We start from the raw sequence: 20562 nt of genomic DNA, 5'->3' as shown, positions 1-20562 counted from the left end.
CGTTGCTGAAACCTGCCTGTCTCTGACTCTGTTTCTGGATTACTGGACTACCCCTGCCTGAAACCCTCCAGTGCTTTACCTTGGATTGTCTCACACCTCTGCATCTGGTTGGTGGAAATATTCTCTGTCCCCTGTTTGTTCCCGGAACCCCCAAGACCTCCTGTTGTCCACTTCCCCTTCGTCCCCGGCTGGATTTCAGTTCCCTGTGAAACCTCCATTCCTGTCCTTCCAGTCTGGCCACTTCCTGTGGAACCCCATCTACCCAATTATTATTTTTATAATAAATCTTTTGGTTAACCGTTCTCTTGTCTGGCTGCGTTTTGGGTTCTGGCTGATTTGCTTCATCGTTACACTAAATATCCTTTATTGTCCCTCAGTGGGGAATTTCAGGTGTACCAATAGCAAAGTGACAGGCAAGTAAAAAAAAAAGAAGCAGATTCACACAACGGTAAAGGTAAAAATGAGGGAGAGATGAAAAATATATATAAAAAAAAACATATATATATAGAAGGTCCGGGGTTCGACACCTGGCCAGGGGTCTTTCTGCATGGAGTTTGCATGTTCTTCCTATGCATGTGTGGGTTCTCACCGGGTACTCAGGCTTCTTCCCACATTTCTCACTTAATGGTTCCTTTTATTTTCATGACTATTTAAATTGTAGATTGTCACCAGACCCAACAATCCTGTGAATGAACAGACATGAAATTATGCAGTAAACAGAAAAGTGTGAAATAACTAAACATTTTTATATTTTAGATTATTACAAAATAGCCACTCTTTGCTTTGATGACTGCTTTGATCTCTTGGCGTTCTCTCCATGAGCTTCATGAGGTGGTCACCTGAAATGGTTTTCCAAAGAGTCTTTAAAGAACTTCCCAGATGTTCATTGAGAGACCAGAGGTTAATATTTCAGTCATTACAGCAAAGAGCGCTACTTTAAGGATTCTAAAATATAACATATTTAAAGTTATTTTACAATATTTGGTTTGCTACATAATTGCATGTGTTCATTCACTGTTTTGATGCCTTCATAGAAAATCTATGTACAATGTAGTAAATAGTCATAAAGAAAACCATTGCATGAGAAAGGCGTTCTAAAACCTTTTACCGGTGTGTAGAGAGAGAGAGATAGAGATGTTTTTTTTCCTTTTCAGGTTGCAACAGTGCTTGATGAGTAAAGTCATCTTAATGTCTGTCATGGTATTGTGGTGTGATCTATGGTAAAATTTAAAAGACGTAGAACGTCATATGGCTTTTGTTCACGACATGACCAAGCTTGTTCAGATTAGCACTCATTAGTGCCTTATCAGTCGAGGCAGGAGCCTCAGGACTAAAAGGTTGAGATCATTGGCCTCCCAGCATTGCCCTAAACCTACGTAAAACAGACGTTTAAAAGACCACTTGACATATGTGGACAGTTTGATGAAAAGACAATGACAGGCTTTTTTGATGCCTTTGTGATGTGTTGTCAAGAGGGCAAAGCACATCACAAAATAACAACACTACAACTATACATTTTTAAGGAGTGAAGGAAGGTAGGGTAAGCACAGATCAATGTAATTTATCAATGAGGATTCTTATGGTGTAAATAATCTATGGTTGGCATTAGAAAACATTCAAAATAAAATTCAGATTGCCAGTTTAGTTTTAACTCAGTATATTAAAATAATTCTATAGAGTACAAATTACTGCCTGTATTCAGATAATCTGCAAAGAGTATCACGGTCCCATTTAACTTAATTAATTTGGTAATGTTTAAATAATATTAATTCCACAAATCAGTCCAGCCACGCCATTGTCATGTGCCTTCTTGTTATAATTAAAGCTGGACTTATCTTCTTCTCCTTTCATCCATAAATGGAATACTTCCTGTGTCTCTGGCCCAAGAAGGTGATTGCTCAACACACCCACTCCCAAATCCGTCCACCCTATAAAACAGGTACCTCCAGTGGCTATACACACAAAACACAGTTAGAAAGGAAGGATGAGGTCTTTCTGTGTTTATGCGCTACTAAGCCTTGCAGGTGCAGTCTGCTGTTTGCCTGTCTCCAAAGTAACAGTGCAAGATGAAAGCTATGCAGAGGTATGTTTTGTTTCTTCTAGACTGTTCTGGAAACTCCTAGAAATTCATTGACTTGGTATTAATTGTACTGTCTCCTTTCACAGAATTACCTGAAGAAATTCTTCAACCTAACAGAGGAGAAAGGCCAGTCGGACACGAAAGGAATCAGCCCCATTAGCAAGAAGCTGAGCGAGATGCAGAAATTCTTTGGTCTCAAGATCACAGGCACTCTGGATACTGACACACTGGATGTGATGAAAAAGCCCCGCTGTGGTGTTCCAGATGAAAAAGTTGCCCGTTTTGCTACTTTTGGGGCCAACTCCAAATGGAACAAAAACACCCTCACATACAGGTGAATGGTCTGAAGGGACTCAGTAAAGTAAAATGTACAACACCCAATCCTGTTATAGATGTGCTTGACTGTTTTTTTTTTTTTTTTTTACAGGATACTGAACTACACCCCTGACATGTCTGAGGCAGAGGTGAATGACTCCATTCAAAGAGCTCTGCAGGTTTGGGCCAAAGTCACTCGTCTGACATTCACAAGAATTACCAGTGGCACAGCTGACATCATGATCTCCTTTGGTCGCAGATGTGAGTGGACACTTATTTTCTTGAACTCTGGGGAAAAAAGCTCCATGGGGAGTAAGACTGCATCCTTAGTGACTTGATCGAAAGGGCGAAATTACTTCAACAAAACATTTCTTAAGGATTCTTATGCATAAGGACTTCTCATGGACATTACATGAAGTGATATTTCCTATTTGTGTCATAACTGTACTTAGGTGCCTGAATCTGTTTCTTGGTATCTCAGTCTCATCTGAAATATGCACAGTCAGTGATAGAAACTGTTGCATAACATGTGTCACTCCTTACAGCAAAGACCCAATGACTCTATTAATAAAATGATCATACTTAAAGGTTACATTTAGAACTATCCGTTCAGGTTTCTCCTGATTAAAATTCCACCCTTTAAACTTCAGAAATCTTATCATAAGTAGACAAAGAAGAGAACCAACCTGAACACTATGTCTAACTTGAAATAACTACAGCTCAGGAGAGGTGTTTTGAAAGGTTATATAGAACATGGTTAGCAAATTAATAAGACACTTTTTTAAAACAGCACATGGCGATAATTACCCCTTTGATGGCCCTGGGCGCACTCTTGCCCATGCCTTTGGTCCTTCTTCTGGCATCGGAGGAGATGCTCATTTTGACGATGATGAGACCTTCACGTTTCGTTCAAGCAACGGTAAGTCTGTTATTTACTCTTTATTTTAGGGAACAGCTGTGCTTTCATTACAAAATAACATTTTCCTTCTGTGTTTTCCTGCTCTAGGTAACGTCCTCTTCCTGGTTGCTGCCCATGAGTTCGGCCACTCTCTAGGCTTGTCTCATTCTGAAGATCGTAATGCTCTCATGTACCCTTTGTACTCATACAGAAACCCAGACACCTTTGTTCTGCCCCAAGATGATGTCAGAGGCATTCAGTCGCTTTATGGTCAAAAAATATAAGAAGGTCATTTTTGTCGAAATTGGATTGACAAGCTTTATTACCCCCGAATTAAACCCCCCCACCCCCAATAAATAATTGTTTTATCTTTTCATCCAGAAGAAATATATTGAAAATGAACAATTAAAGAATTGTTTGACGCATTTGAATATTAACAGGTTTGTGTTCTTTTTGATACCTTTCTTTCTTCTCTGCCTCGGGCTGTAAGGTCTAAATGCCCAACTCATTTCAACAGTTGCTCCAATCAAAAAAGTAATTACTTCATCCATGCTGGAGGTTTGACTGGCCCTGTTAGTCCACCTCTCCCACATAGAGAAATAAATTAAAACAAAAGCACTATCAAACAAAACTCTATAAACATTAAAAAAACAAATTAAATTAAACAATTAACAGTTTCATCAACAATGTTTACTGGATTGCGTGTGTAAAATCAGTGGCGAGTGCAAGCTTTTTAGCCTTCATGAGTATGTAAAACATATTATAATGACTGATATGCTCAAATTTCTCTTTGTTGTCACCCGTAACGTGATTTATCAAACCTGAAACGGATTGTGGTGCTGTTTTTGCATCTATATTTAGCACGTTTGAAATGCAGGTGCTAACTAAGACGCAATAATGTCTGCTTTCACTTTGGCCAGAAGGAGGAATAGATAAAATGACAGATGACAGAGAAAGAATCGTCTGTACATGTGTCAAAAATAAAAATAGATGAGAATAGAGGATTATATGTAGGATTATCTAAACCCTGATTTGAAGCCAATCACAAACAGAAGCCATGAAATATCTGCTATGATAAAACGTCTTGCAACACGTCCTTTCTTGCACCATCGCTCTCAATGAGATCTTCTGCTGCTAAAGCGCACAAACCCAATCATGCAGAGATGTGCACATAATCGCGCATAATCACATAATCATGCAAATGACCTACTGTGCTTTGATGTTGATAACATAATTAATAGGAAAGAAATCAGAATCAGAATCAGAATCAGAATCAGAAAAGCTTTATTGCCAAGTACGTTTTTGGACATACAAGGAATTTGTTTTGGCATAGTCGGTGCAATACAATACAAATTAAACAGTATAAACATATCTACAATATAATATAAATATATGTGCACAGTTTTAAGTGAGTGAGAGTAAATATAGATAAGATGCAAGAGCAATACAACAGTGCAGGTGATCATTGTGCAAGTATGGCAGTGCAAGTAAAGCAGGAGTCCAAGCTGAGCGTTAATGTAACGCATAGAGTTACAAGTTACAAGTGTCCTGTCAGCAAAAAAAGGGGGGGTGTGGGGGAAAGGGAGAGTGTCAGTGTGGTTTCCGGGCTTTGTTAATCAGGCTGGTGGCAGATGGGAAAAAACTGTTCTTGTGACGTGAGGTTTTGGTCCGGATGGACCGCAGCCTCCTGCCAGAGGGGAGAGTCTCAAAGAGTCTGTGACCGGAGTGGGAGGGATCAGCCAGAATCTTCCCTGCCCGCTTCAGGGTCCTGGAGGTGTACAGTTCCTGGAGCGACAGTAGACTGCAGCCAATCACCTTCTCAGCACACCGAATGACACGCTGCAGCCTGCCCTTATCCTTGGCTGTAGCAGCGGCGTACCAGATGGTGATGGAGGAGGTGAGGATGGACTCAATGATGGCTGTGTAGAAGTGCACCATCATAGTCTTTGGCAGGTTGAATTTCTTCAGCTGCCGCAGGAAGAACATCCTCTGCTGGGCTTTCTTGATGAGGGAGCTGATGTTTGGCTCCCACTTGAGATCTTGGGAGATGATGGTTCCCAGGAAGCGGAAAGATTCCACAGTGTCAATTGTGGAGTCACAGAGGGTGATGGGGGCAGGTGGGGCTGGGTTCTGCCTGAAGTTCACAACCATCTCCACTGTCTTTAGAGCGTTGAGCTCAAGGTTGTTCTGGCTGCACCAGTCCAACAGATGGTCCACCTCCCATCTGTACGCGGACTCATCACCATCAGAGATGAGTCCGATCAGGGTGGTGTCGTCCGCAAACTTCAGAAGCTTGACAGACTGGTGACTGGAGGTGCAGCTGTTGGTGTACAGGGAGAAGAGCAGAGGAGAGAGAACACAGCCTTGGGGGGAACCGGTGCTGATGGTCAGGGAGTCAGCACCGGTTATAGTCATTATAAGGCAGATTAAATCCATTAGCAAACACGATGATCAAATCACTTTTTAGCAGGTGAAAAGTCACCCTTTTAAGGCAGCATGTGGTGAAAAGGACACTGTATGCTTTAAACTTGTGACTAAATAAAACAAACAGAATTTGACAGTTACAAAAATCCAGCTCCGATTGCAAAGCAGATTACATTCTTTGAATGTGAACATATGGAGGGGGAATGTTTATAGCATAAAGATATTTTTGTCACCAAAAAACAATTGAAACAAACATGTTGTATATCAATTAAAATATTTGCAAAACAAACTGAACGAATTCAGTAAAATCATTGGAAAATAATTTATTCTTATGTACGGTACTGTGCACAAGTTGCGGGTGTGAAAAAGTACTGCAAACAAAGAATGCTTTCAAAAAATGGAAGTGTTACTCATTTATTTTCCTCAATCAACAAAATGCAGTGAATGAGCAAAAAAGAAATCTAAATCAAATCGATACTTGGTGTGACCACCAAAACAGCATCAATTCTTCTAGGCATACTTGTACAGTTTTTGAAGGAACTCGGCTGGTAGGTTGTTCCAAACATCTTTGGAAAACCTGCAGATCTTTTGTGGATGTCGGCTTTCTCACATCCTCCTGTCTCTTCATCTAATCCCAGACACACTCCATGATGTTGAGATCAGGGCTCTGTGAGGGTGTTACCTGGTGGCCTTTGCGGCTGGATTTCCAGTGAGAAATAATAGTAAAGGCAGAGTAAGGTGGAAGTAGCAGTAGGTTTATTCAGGCGCACACCATTCAGCCTAACAGCATCAAGCCTCTTAACAAGACTCAATTGCAGCCTTAAATAGGCACAGCTGATAAAGGACTAAACCATTCTTTACATGGAATTTAACATCTCACAACTTCCAACTCAAACAGACATTTTATCAAATATATACATATTCCCCCTTACTTTTTATAAATATTTTATATTTTTTTAAACCTACACACCCAAACACCATAAAACCTCACAAATACTATGTGCACAGACCCCCAACATTTTCCATGGTTTCTCCTGGAACCTATAAATGGTGTCTGGACCCCCAGGGAAATATTTGTCCAAACACCCTGGAGAGTACACAGAAAAGACAGGTGAGTCACTTTCTTAGCACAACACTTCTCCTGCACTCACACTTTTAACAGATTTTACACAAACATTTGCTCAACTTTCAAAACAGTAGACCTTATTTGGTCTGAATAACAATTCTCTTTTCACAGACAGCCACCCCACTTCTCAATGAGGAGCAGCTGTGCAGAGCCTGGAACAAAAGGCTATATGCTCATTATTTAAATACACAATAAATATTCAATAAATAATTAAAACTTGTGTGCAATTGATTCTTTATGTGCAAATCCATGCTTAAAGTGCAGTGCTAAATAAAGTGTTTGTTAAAGTGTTAGATAGAGTGCTTTTAATAAAGTGCAAAGGTGCCCTTAAAGTGCTATGAATTACTTAAATAAGAATAGTCCAAGTAATGAAGACCTCTTCATTACAGGGTGCGATACCATCACTTCCAGTAACTCTTATTCTTCTTTACCCTGAAGATATTTCTTGATGACTTTGCCTGCATGTTTGGGTTCGCTCACTTAGCATTTTGTAAATTGTTAAAAGTCAACAATCATCAATTATATTTCTGAAACTATTCTTTGTTTACAGCATTTTTTTTACACCTGCCTAAAAGGTTTGCACAGTACTGTATTCGTCCATTTTATTGTTAATATTGATTGGCCAATTTTTCAGCTGCAACGAGTTGTGAGTTATGTCAAGCAACACAGTTAATAAGCTGTGCGCGCTCCTGCTGTGTTGTCATCCTAGACACAGCACTGAGCAGCTCCCAGTGTGCATACCAATGGCAAACAGCTCTGCCCTCCAGTGCAACGGCCTGTAATCTGTCATTCTGATTAAAGGTAAAGCAGGACGTAGTCTGTGCCTCAGTGGGTCCGTCCAAACCCCAAACATAAAGCATGTGCTCACAGAACAACTTTACACTCAGCCTTCCGCAGGTGCAATTACGCACTCAGAGGCACCCAGTGCAAATGAACACAGAGGGGAAATAATCTTGTCAGGGCAGAGGCTGAGATAACAAACCTGCTGCTGTGAAGCGACAACAAAAGTTAACTGACTGTAACAATCTAGAAAAGCAGGAGCAGAAATGCACAGAAGGAAAAAATCAGTAACTGGATCATTCATAAGGATGCAACGCAACAACCCTGCATGTTTCAAGCAACACAGCAGAAAGGATGTGTTCGGTTTTCCTCTACTTCTGCTGGGGGGAGTAGCTGCCAGCCAGTAGCGCACACAATTTCCTCATTTAAATAGGGCGGTCTGTACCTCTTTTGCACCTGTTATCCATTGCGCACGCAATCTTTGAACATCACGCCCACTCATTGCACGTGTAGTTTTATTTTTGTAGAAGCAATTTAGTGATCCTTATTTGGATTCTTTGAAGATCAGCCCTTTTATGTAATAACTTTTGGGTCTCTTTACTTCGAAAGGAAAGTTCAAAAGCCAAAAGACTTGTCCTAATTTAAAGATGCAAATGCAGTTAGCAGTTAAAGACAACAAATATTTATTAACAGATACACTAGTGTGAGGAGAGGCATGCCTTATAGTTCTATTTCTCTGAAAACCAAACCCTCCCTTACATGTAGGAAAATAATTATTTAAACTTTACCTTCATTTGTTACATTAGACTGTAATTATATGTATCAGCGTTAATCACATCTTTGTTGCTACTTCCTTGTCTGTGACACCAGAATGAGATTCAGTAAGGAATGTTGCTTAGTTTACCACTAAATACAGACCAATGTTTAGGCTTCACGTACCAATACCCTAGAGGGGCAACTAGCCCCCACACCCAGGAGGCGGTCCACTTCATTCCGGGGTGGAGACAGGCAGACCGCCCAAGCCACCAGTCCAGAGTGGTGCCGGTACCACCCGAACCCAGACAGCCCAGACCTTGAGCCCCTGTCCCGACCCCCAGCGACCCCTGTCCCCATCCAGAAAGGGAGCCAAACGGTCCAAACGAGTTCCATCCCAGGACAAAATAATCCCAACCCTTCAATTAATTCCGGTCTCAATCCCCTGAACCTCCAAGCCCCCATGAATTTCCCCACAGGGCTACCCCCATCCAGGACACAGATATTGAACACTTGCCCCCAAACCCAAATGCCATGAATCCCCTCCCCACAGAGGCACAGCCCCACAGGAGAGCTCCACCCCCGAAAAGACGTTGAAGACACGTCCACACAGCGCAAGCTCCACACACAGCCACGCTCCAGGCACCCCCGCTGCATCCCGCCTCCCACCACACAGTGCATTGCAACAGCAAAGCAAGGGCCCCACCCAACACTCCAGCCTCCACCTGCAAGTGCCACAGAGCAGACACCACCAAGCCCCATAATCACAATGGGCCCCCATTCTCACACCAAGATGGGAGCAACTCACCCAGCAAGCAGTCCTTGGCCGGCAGCATACACCCAGGGCCGTAGACCCCACCATGCCCCTGCAACCACACAAACAAACCACATCACCGCCACTGGAACAACAGCCCAGGGAGAAACACCAACTAGCTTAGCTCCGAACGTCACTGCTCAGCCAATCCAAATGCAGGCGAGAAAACATCCAAAAAGTGGGCACAACCCCCCCATCCTGCATGCTTCAACCCCTCTGCGCCACCCTCCTTGGTGTTATAACACAGGGGTGATACTCAAAAATCTGTAACTGTCCAAGTTGGAAGTTTGACTTCAGGAGGGGGGGCTCTAATTATTTTTTTTAACAAACATTTTAATGAGTGAGAATTGAATGTGCATTAACACTGGAAACACTCAAATTATTTAGCATTGATCATTAGGACAAGGCCCCACTTGTTAGCCTTAAAAAATATAGGTTACATAACAACAATGTACTCTACACTCTGGACATAGCCAGGTGTACAGATTTTAAGGGGTTTCTGTTAATAAACTTGCAAATTCATAATGTGAATAAAACCACAGGAAGTTGTCCAATATCTAAAACTAAAACATGACTGACAGAAACATTTTAAAATTCACTCTGCCATGCCAGACGTTTTCAATGGTTTAGGTCATGCTTAGCCTTATCAAACTAAATACAGACACATTATATACTGATGTTTGCAGGAAAATAAGACAGCCGATTTTTTACCACTTAAAATCTAAGAACCTTTAGTTTCTGTTTTGCAGGTTCTCCTTATATCTACAGTGGACTCTACATGTACATGTATGACCTGGGGAGAAGAAGGTTGTTATGTATGCGCAGGAACACCTGCCTGCTGGGCTGCAATAGCATCTAAAGGCACTTTATTATTGGCATTATGTAGCTATTCATCTAATATAAGAATGTAATGTATGTACAGATGGTGGAATTAAATCCAGGTACACATTTGAATCAATCAAAAGTGTGTGCTCTAAAACCACCCTAACCAACATAAAATTAGATGTAATAATACAAAACAGTGTCCAATTTTAAGTTTAGTGTACTTTATATTACTCCACATGTGTAAGCCACTGTGTGAAATATGTTCACTCGTCATTTGTTAGCATTGTTTAACGAATGTGTAAATAAAGGCTGACAATCTTTATTCTACATTTCAGTGTATTATTTCTTTTCACAAAAACACCTCAGTTGTTATTTAGGGGTTAAGAGTTAATGGAGCTGAATACCTATACAAACCACAATGTTTACATTTTATTTGTAAAAATGAAAAGAAATATCAATTTTCTTCCATTTTATAACTGTTATACTTTGCATCGGTGTTTCATAGAAACTCCCAATAAAATACACAAAAGATTAGAATGACAAAACGTGAAAAGTTCAAAATGAAGAATGTTTGCAAGGCAAAGGTGTTCATTGTTTTTTTTTTTTTTAACTTGTCAATTGTTTCGACTCTTTGTCATGTTTTACGTTGTGCATGTGGTTGACACCTGTGATGGAAAAGATAGACCATGTCATATCCACGGACTGGGTGTGGTGTGGTAGTGTGCTGTGTCTCTTTTCTTCCCCTCCTTTCTGCACAGGGTGTGGCGGGCAGGTGCTGCCGCACAGCTGATCTCCATCAGAGCGCAATCAGAGGAGCTTTAAGAGGAGTTGGAACCTGGAGGGAGACGTCAGCCCGTTGTCGCTATCTGTGTGACCTTGTTAAAGGAAGCCGTTCGTGATTCTGGAGTTCCAGCCTGCTCGTGTTTGCTCAGTCGTACTTCAAAACTCCTGCTAGACGTCCGGCTGTAAGTCTCCGCTCCGGGTCCGACCCACACAGCCCTGCTGCCCGTACAGCGTTGAGGATTCCGCCCACCTGCCTGTCCACCCTCCAACGGCACCCTCCTCGACCGCAGAAAGGATTCCTCCCAGGAAAAGAAGCCGCTGCACTCGTACATCTACCCACTGCCGGTCCCAGCTCCGTGACAAACACGCCCCCCTCCCGGAAATCCCAGTCACGGATCCAGTAAGTTCCACCAAAAGACTCTCTGATAACTTACTCTGGACTCTAGTAACCTTATCCTCTCACCTTCTAGTGAAGATCCAGAGCTCATGCCGATTCGGTCTGCCTCAAAACCTGCAATTGTTTTCCACAGCAATAAACTCTTTCAAACGCCCTCTGTTGTCCTCGTGGCTGGGTCCCCTTTAAGAGTCTCAGAAATGGCCGTTATGACACACCAGAGACAATTTGGCCCTCTCATTTAAATGAAGAAAATGTAAGACGTGATGTCTTCCAGAAAGCAAGGAGCCAGTTTGGACTATTTGGGCTCCGTATCAGATGAGTCAAAGAAACCGGTGAAGCAACAGAAATCATATGTAGGAATCCACACTGATTTACTGTCAGCAGAGAGGTTCTTTCATCTTGTTTGCTCTGACAGCGCCCTCTATTGTCCTGTGTCCTCTACTCTGAAGCATTTATCTTTGCCCACATCGGAGGAGGAGCTCCGATCCGAAACTACATTTTTTGTTTTATTTACAAGCTTCAAATAAAAATCTAAACATTTTTGCTCAAAATGAGAGAAATTCAAAAATGTTGGGTTACTGTTGCATTCTCAACCAAATAAGACTGCAAGTTAAGGTCTTTAGAAGGAAAAACAGACAGAATATTTAAGAACAAAATCAATGTGCAAAAAAACAAATAGTGCACCCCTGTTGCTGATATGCTTTATAAAAATGTCAGTTAACATCTCATCTATTGTCCCTCCATGTTTTTATTGGTCTATCCATAGCTCTCTCTCTCCCTGAGCTTCCATCTGGCAGCCAAAACATAAATAATTTCAGGAACCAACAAAGTAGCTCTATTAAAGACACATCTGAACGTCACCGGATAAATTACATTTTGAACTCAAACTATTCACTGATCAGGTGTGCTGTTTTGTTCACCTAAAAAAAAAAAAAAAACTCAAGTTATTATTTAGGGAAAAAATATTAACAGCTATTTCCAAGCAAAATCTGTTATTTGGTTAACAGGCCAATTACTGGATACACAGTAGCCCATGCATGTCATTACATCAACTTTTTGACTAATCTGCCAGTTAAGGGAGAGAAAAGACAAGCTGGTCTCTTTCACTTTTTACTTCTGTCCAGAGATGCACGCTGCCACCGTTCTACAGTAGGATCAATGTTAATGCATTGTCTTCCAAATGTTTCAGTTTAATTTTGTTTTCAGACAACTTTTGTGGAAAAATACAGTGTAACTGTGACAATGGGAGAGAACCATGATTACTCTATCCCTAATCCTGACCTGTTTCATGCAAAATGTCCCTAATACGTCAGTTGGCAATATGTAGTATTTGTGATTAAAAAAAACATGTATTTATTAATTCTTAGCATAAATCCAGCTGCTCTGTGAAAGCCTTCAAGGTTTGTTATAGAGAACATTAGTGAAAAAATTACATCAATACTTGATCCATAAATGGAAAGAGTATGACCCAACTGTTACCAAGGCATAATTCTCCACCCCAGGCTGGGCAGGGAGAGTATTTTTCAGAGAAGCAGCAAAGAGGCCAATGTTAATTTCAGAAGAGCTGCAGAGATTTGGAGATCAGGAAGAAACTTCAACTATTTGGCCTTTATGCAAAAAGATGAAAACCTAAAGTACACATTCAAATACATGTGTCATCTAGCCTTTAAAATAGGGTGGTGACCTCATCATGCTATGGGGATGCTTTTCTTTAACAGTGACAAAGAAGCTGGTCACAGTTAATGGGAAGATGGACTGACCTAAATACAGGGCAATCCTGGAATAAAACTTGTTAGAATCTATAAAATACTGGAGCTGAGGTTCACCTTCCAGCAGGACTACAAGCCTAAACATACAGCCAGAGCTGTAATTGAATGGTTTAGAACAAGAGTGTAAAACTCCTGTCCTCAAGGGCCTCTTAGATGCTTTAGATGTGTCTTTGCTCCAATACTTCTGATTCAAATAGCTGAATTATCTCCTCAGCATTCCACATAGCTCTGCAGAACCCTAACAATTAACCATTCAGTTGATTCAGCACTTCATACCACCATACAATAAATTCATGTCTAAAATAACGTTTGCTGTCATTTTAGCATTATTTGCAGCTCACTGCTTTGCTGTGTCTGTCATTTCCATAGACAGAAGGAACTAACAGGTTAATTAGATGAAGTCTTTTGGCAAATCCTGCTTGATACTTGCAGAGGTTGCTATAGCACTCGTCCTTGAAGTGCTTTGCGCAGACAAATAGGAATTGCCCCATTGATATGGGAACATTTCCATTAAAAATAAAATGTAACCGGGTTCTTGAAAGAGGTTCTGATGCTGATGGACGGTGATGAATTGTGTGGGTTAACACACCCAACAACCGAACATTTAGACTCTTCTTCTTCGGCAGCTCAGAACTACTTATCTCAGTTTTTCTCTGAAGTTGGTATCAGTTCTCCCTCTACAGGTCCTTCTCAAAATATTAGCATATTGTTGTAAAGTTCATTATTTTCCATAATGTCATGATGAAAATTTAACATTCATATATTTTAGATTCATTGCACACTAACTGAAATATTTCAGGTCTTTTATTGTCTTAATACGGATGATTTTGGCATACAGCTCATGAAAACCCAAAATTCCTATCTCACAAAATTAGCATATCATTAAAAGGGTCTCTAAACGAGCTATGAACCTAATCATCTGAATCAACGAGTTAACTCTAAACACCTGCAAAAGATTCCTGAGGCCTTTAAAACTCCCAGCCTGGTTCATCACTCAAAACCCCAATCATGGGTAAGACTGCCGACCTGACTGCTGTTCAGAAGGCCACTATTGACACCCTCAAGCAAGAGGGTAAGACACAGAAAGAAATTTCTGAACAAATAGGCTGTTCCCAGAGTGCTGTATCAAGGCACCTCAGTGGGAAGTCTGTGGGAAGGAAAAAGTGTGGCAGAAAACGCTGCACAACGAGAAGAGGTGACCGGACCCTGAGGAAGATTGTGGAGAAGGGCCGATTCCAGACCTTGAGGGACCTGCGGAAGCAGTGGACTGAGTCTGGAGTAGAAACATCCAGAGCCACCGTGCACAGGCGTGTGCAGGAAATGGGCTACAGTTGCCGCATTCCCCAGGTCAAGTCACTTTTGAACCAGAAACAGCGGCAGAAGCGCCTGACCTGGGCTACAGAGAAGCAGCACTGGACTGTTGCTCAGTGGTCCAAAGTACTTTTTTCGGATGAAAGCAAATTCTGCATGTCATTCGGAAATCAAGGTGCCAGAGTCTGGAGGAAGACTGGGGAGAAGGAAATGCCAGAAGTCCAGTGTCAAGTACCCACAGTCAGTGATGGTCTGGGGTGTCAGCTGCTGGTGTTGGTCCACTGTGTTTTATCAAGGGCAGGGTCAATGCAGCTAGCTATCAGGAGATTTTGGAGCACTTCATGCTTCCATCTGCTGAAAAGCTTTATGGAGATGAAGATTTCATTTTTCAGCACGACCTGGCACCTGCTCACAGTGCCAAAACCACTGGTAAATGGTTTACTGACCATGGTATCACTGTGCTCAATTGGCCTGCCAACTCTCCTGATCTGAACCCCATAGAGAATCTGTGGGATATTGTGAAGAGAACGTTGAGAGACTCAAGACCCAACACTCTGGATGAACTAAAGGCCGCTATCGAAGCATCCTGGGCCTCCATAAGACCTCAGCAGTGCCACAGGCTGATTGCCTCCATGCCACGCCGCATTGAAGCAGTCATTTCTGCCAAAGGATTCCCGACCAAGTATTGAGTGTATAACTGTACATGATTATTTGAAGGTTGACGTTTTTTGTATTAAAAACACTTTTCTTTTATTGGTCGGATGAAATATGCTAATTTTGTGAGATAGGAATTTTGGGTTTTCATGAGCTGTATGCCAAAATCATCCGTATTAAGACAATAAAAGACCTGAAATATTTCAGTTAGTGTGCAATGAATCTAAAATATATGAATGTTAAATTTTCATCATGACATTATGGAAAATAATGAACTTTATCACAATATGCTAATATTTTGAGAAGGACCTGTACTGTCCTGCGCAGCTCTCTGGACTCTTTTGAGGACACACTAAGAAAAATGCAGGAATTCTTTGGTCTGGAATGACAGGGCAGTTGGACTCGAACACTTTGGAAATGATGTCTCGTACTTGATGTGGTTTCACAGATGTGACCAGATATTGTTACTTTGATGGCCAACCAAAGTGGAACAAGGCTGTGGTCACGTACAGGTATAACTCAAATATTCAGATTCTCAGTGTGAGGCTCATCAAGATGTAATACCTTACAAGCGTCCTGTTGAAAAATCTATGGACAGCTTTCTCTCTAATCCTGATATAGAATAATCAACTACACACCAGATATGAGTCAAAGTGATGTCAATGACACCATAGCCAAAGCTTACAAACTCTACAGTGATGTTATTCCTCTGGATTTCAATCAGACCGACGGTGAAACAGCTGATATCGTGATTATGTTCAGACCTGGAGGTGACCATGTTCTACAGGTGTTTTTAACATGTGCTTGGTTTAGTGTTATTCAACCTTTCTTTTAAAAAATAGATCATGGGGATTTTGCTACATTTGATGGTGAGAATGGAGTTTTGGCACATGTGTTTTCTCCTGGAGAAGGCAATGGAGGGAATACCCACTTTGATGAGGATGAAAACTGGACTCTGACCTCAGCAGGTAAAAAAATAAAAAACATCCAATTAAAAACGTTTTGGTTAATATAGCTTAAAGGTGTAAAGGGATTCACTCTGTTTCATTCTGAAACGACACCATCTATCCAACCATCCATCCATCCATCCATCCATCCATCCATCCACCCATCCATCCATCCATGTTGGTCATTAACCACATTACCCAAAACTCATGACCATAGAGAAGCGTTGGACTGTACAGGTCCTTCTCAAAATATTAGCATATTGTGATAAAGTTCATTATTTTCCATAATGTCATGATGAAAATGTAACATTCATATATTTTAGATTCATTGCACACTAACTGAAATATTTCAGGTCTTTTATTGTCTTAATACGGATGATTTTGGCATACAGCTCATGAAAACCCTAAATTCCTATCTCACAAAATTAGCATATCATTAAAAGGGTCTCTAAACGAGCTATGAACCTAATCATCTGAATCAACGAGTTAACTCTAAACACCTGCAAAAGATTCCTGAGGCCTTTAAAACTCCCAGCCTGGTTCATCACTCAAAACCCCAATCATGGGTAAGACTGCAGACCTGACTGCTGTTCAGAAGGCCACTATTGACACCCTCAAGCAAGAGGGTAAGACACAGAAAGAAATTTCTGAACGAATAGGCTGTTCCCAGAGTGCTGTATCAAGGCACCTCAGTGGGAAGTCTGTGGGAAGGAAAAAGTGTGGCAGAAAACGCTGCACAACGAGAAGAGGTGACCGGACCCTGAGGAAGATTGTGGATAAGGGCCGATTCCAGACCTTGGGGGACCTGCGGAAGTAGTGGACTGAGTCTGGAGTAGAAACATCCAGAGCCACCGTGCACAGGCGTGTGCAGGAAATGGGCTACAAGTGCCACATTCCCCAGGTCAAGCCACTTTTGAACCAGAAACAGCGGCAGAAGCGCCTGACCTGGGCTACAGAGAAGCAGCACTGGACTGTTGCTCAGTGGTCCAAAGTACTTTTTTCGGATGAAAGCAAATTCTGCATGTCATTCGCAAATCAAGGTGCCAGAGTCTGGAGGAAGACTGGGGAGAAGGAAATGCCAAAATGCCAGAAGTCCAGTGTCAAGTACCCACAGTCAGTGATGGTCTGGGGTGCCGTGTCAGCTGCTGGTGTTGGTCCACTGTGTTTTATCAAGGGCAGGGTCAATGCAGCTAGCTATCAGAAGATTTTGGAGCACTTCATGCTTCCATCTGCTGAAAAGCTTTATGGAGATGAAGATTTCATTTTTCAGCACGACCTGGCACCTGCTCACAGTGCCAAAACCACTGGTAAATGGTTTACTGACCATGGTATCACTGTGCTCAATTGGCCTGCCAACTCTCCTGACCTGAACCCCATAGAGAATCTGTGGGATTTTGTGAAGAGAACGTTGAGAGACTCGAGACCCAACACTCTGGATGAGCTAAAGGCCGCTATCGAAGCATCCTGGGCCTCCATAAGACCTCAGCAGTGCCACAGGCTGATTGCCTCCATGCCACGCCGCATTGAAGCAGTCGTTTCTGCCAAAGGATTCCCAACCAAGTATTGAGTGCATAACTGTACATGATTATTTGAAGGTTGACGTTTTTTTGTATTAAAAACACTTTTCTTTTATTGGTCGGATGAAATATGCTAATTTTGTGACATAGGAATTTTGGGTTTTCATGAGCTGTATGCCAAAATCATCCGTATTAAGATAATAAAAGACCTGAAATATTTCAGTTAGTGTGCAATGAATCTAAAATATATGAATGTTAAATTTTCATCATGACATCATGGAAAATAATGAACTTTATCACAATATGCTAATATTTTGAGAAGGACCTGTATATTGACTCGTAACCTTACATTGATCCCTTTGGCTCACCTCTATCTGCTCTATTCTACCTCTTCTCATAAACACGTCCTCATGCAGCAGTAACTCATTCCTAAACAAAATGTGACAATCCACCCCATTCAGCCAAAGACCATGGCCTCAGACTTAGAGGTAGTAATCCCCGTTTCTGTGCTGCAAACCCCTCCTATGCCTACCTTGCTCCATGAGATTAGCAGGACCACACCATCCACAAGAAGCAGCAATAGAATCTGAACCCTTTCAAACAGTATATCCTATAGTTTTAAATTTGATGATTGCTGAATGGGAACCCTCGCAAAATTACTAATTTGGAACAAGTTTGACTCATTGCTTGGGATTCAAACCAAGTCCTCATTCTTGTTGATCAGAGACCAAAGATTTGAGCAGCCTGGAGCATTTTTATGATTATTTATCTAATACATGAAGAAACAGAATAACAATGAAATGTCATGCCATGTGATGGAGGTAGGGGGAATATGAAATGGTAAAGAGATGGATTAAACCAGAGCCTCTAATTATTCTCCCAGTCTAAATAACCCATGAACACTGGTCGGGTACCTATTGGTCCCGATCGTAGCAACAGGGGAAAATTGCATGTCCATTTGGATGCCTGAATGAGAGGAGTCAGAGGTGTGTGGCTACATTTAATGCCACGTAAGACATCAATGTTTTATGAACTAAAAACAAAGCTTGAAAAGTAAAAATAAACAGGCTTTAGTTAATAAGGGTTTAACAAATTAATTCAAAAACAGATTCTTAATACTATCATGCAGTCACATTAACTTTAATGGTGCGTTTTTGCAGGAGCCACCTTGTTCTTAGTAGCTGCACATGAGTTTCGCCATGCACTAGGGCTGGTTCACTCTCAAGTTAAGACAGCCCTGATGTTTCCCACCTACAAATATGTGAACACAGATTGATATATACTGCCAGATGATGACAGAGAAGGTGTGCAAGCTCTCTATGGTGAGAAGTCTTCTGCCGACACTCATAACAGCAACCTTGCATCTCATAAAACAGAGGGTTGAGGAATAATGGAGAAATAAACTCCACCAGTAACCTGTTCTCCTGTATTCTTCTCCTAAAGGGATGAGGGCACCATCAGATCGTCTGCCAAAACCACAACCTCTCTCAGAGCCTGAGCCTACATCAGAACCTGCTCCAGAGAGGTGCAACAGAAACCTGGTGTTTGACGCAGTGACCACAATCAGAAGGAAACTTTACTTTTTTAAAGACAAGTGAAACATTTGCTACATTAATTTAACCAACCAACCTAAATTCTATAAAACAAAAACAACAAAATTAAACGCTGACATTTTTATTTCAATTTTTTTTTTTTTTCTTTTTTATAGTAAATTGTAATCTTATCATGGGTTTTTTGTATTTGTTCAGATATTTTTGGAGAAAGGGCAACACCTGGGAGGGCATCACTATGCATAAAATTCAGTCACTCTGGCCTGGAGTCCGGAAAGTCGATGCATCTTATGAGAATGACAAACAGAATACTGTCATTTTCTTTGAAGGTATAAATTAACTGTAAATAAAATGTCATGTTGAAGAATTAAAAAATAAAGATACTAGTATAACACAATCTATAACCTTACCGTTGTGTCTTAGGGAATCGTTATTGGCAGTTTAGAGGTAAAACTGTCCCTGGTTATCGAAAACCACTCAGTGACTTTGGTTTCCCTCCACCAGTCACCAAGGTGGATGCTGTTGTTCATGTGTCCTTTACGAGTAGACCCTTCTCTTTGTAGAAAACAAATACTGGAGGTCATTGATGCAGAAAGCAGGATCAAATCAGATTTAGACAATTCCTTTATGTTAATGAACATTTCTCCACATTTTCTCTGCAGAGCTACAACGACAGGAAGGGCAGAATGGACCTTGGCTATCCAAAATTTATTCCAAGACAGCTCCCTGGAATTGGTCACAGAGTGGATGCTGCTTTTGAGATCAAAGATTTGTGCTTGGTTACAGGTTAGTCATTCTGCAGTTATATCATGCTGTGGCTCAACACAATGTTAATGATGCATCTGACCTTTTTAGGTCATCTATACTTTTCTTCTGGCTCAAGACAAACTGAGTACCACTACCAACGAAGAAGAGCACTTCACACTCTGTTGAACTACTTATGGCTGGGTTGCTGAACAATAACTGTACAGTGTTTCACTCTCTTTAGATTTTATAGGTTGAAACATGCATTAAACACTAAAGTTTCTACTCATTAAGGAAATGAATTTTGTCTGATTAGGCTGTACAAAAAAAATCAGCCTGTTCTAAAGAACATTACTTTTGTTAAATATATACTATTACAAATCCTGCCAAAGTGGATTGAACTGTCAGTACACAAAATAATTACATTTTGAATTTCCTGCAATACTTTCTGGAAAGTCCATCGCAGGGCAACACACAAACAACCATGCACACACCTAAGGGCAATTTAGAGTGACCAATTAACCTAACAGGCATGTCTTTGGGAGGAAGCCGGAGTACCCGGTGAGAACCCACGCATGCACGGGGAGAACATGCAAACTCCATGCAGAAAGACCCCCGGTCGGGAATTGAACCCAGGACCTTCTTGCTGCAAGGCAACAGTGCTACCAACCGCGCCACCGTGCAGCGACTTGTCCAGGGTGTACCCTGCCTCTCACCCATAGACTGCTGGAGATAGGCACCAGCTCCCCCGCGACCCACTATGGAATAAGCGGTAGAAAATGACTGACTGACTGACTGACTGACTTTCTGGAAAGACTGTGTTGGCATGACAACTACCAATTTAGCAAAAACAAATCTGTATAGAAAAAATACAC

At 41.4% G+C, this 20562-nt stretch overlaps 1 long non-coding RNA gene and 1 pseudogene across 1 annotated transcript; both read left to right on the top strand.

The window, feature by feature from the left end:
* The first annotated feature begins 1930 nt into the window (after positions 1 to 1930).
* Positions 1931 to 20137, top strand: LOC124876183 (annotated as a pseudogene).
* On the top strand, positions 10488 to 11923 carry LOC124876972. Its single transcript, XR_007040419.1, has 2 exons — positions 10488 to 11198; positions 11269 to 11923. It is a non-coding gene; the product is annotated as an uncharacterized LOC124876972 (long non-coding RNA).
* Positions 20138 to 20562: the final 425 nt, after the last annotated feature.

This window comes from Girardinichthys multiradiatus, chromosome 11 (genome assembly GCF_021462225.1).
Source record: "Girardinichthys multiradiatus isolate DD_20200921_A chromosome 11, DD_fGirMul_XY1, whole genome shotgun sequence".
Classification (NCBI taxonomy): Eukaryota; Metazoa; Chordata; class Actinopteri; order Cyprinodontiformes; family Goodeidae; genus Girardinichthys; species Girardinichthys multiradiatus.
Note: the sequence above shows the minus strand (reverse complement) of the source record. Positions and strands in the feature narration are given on the sequence as shown.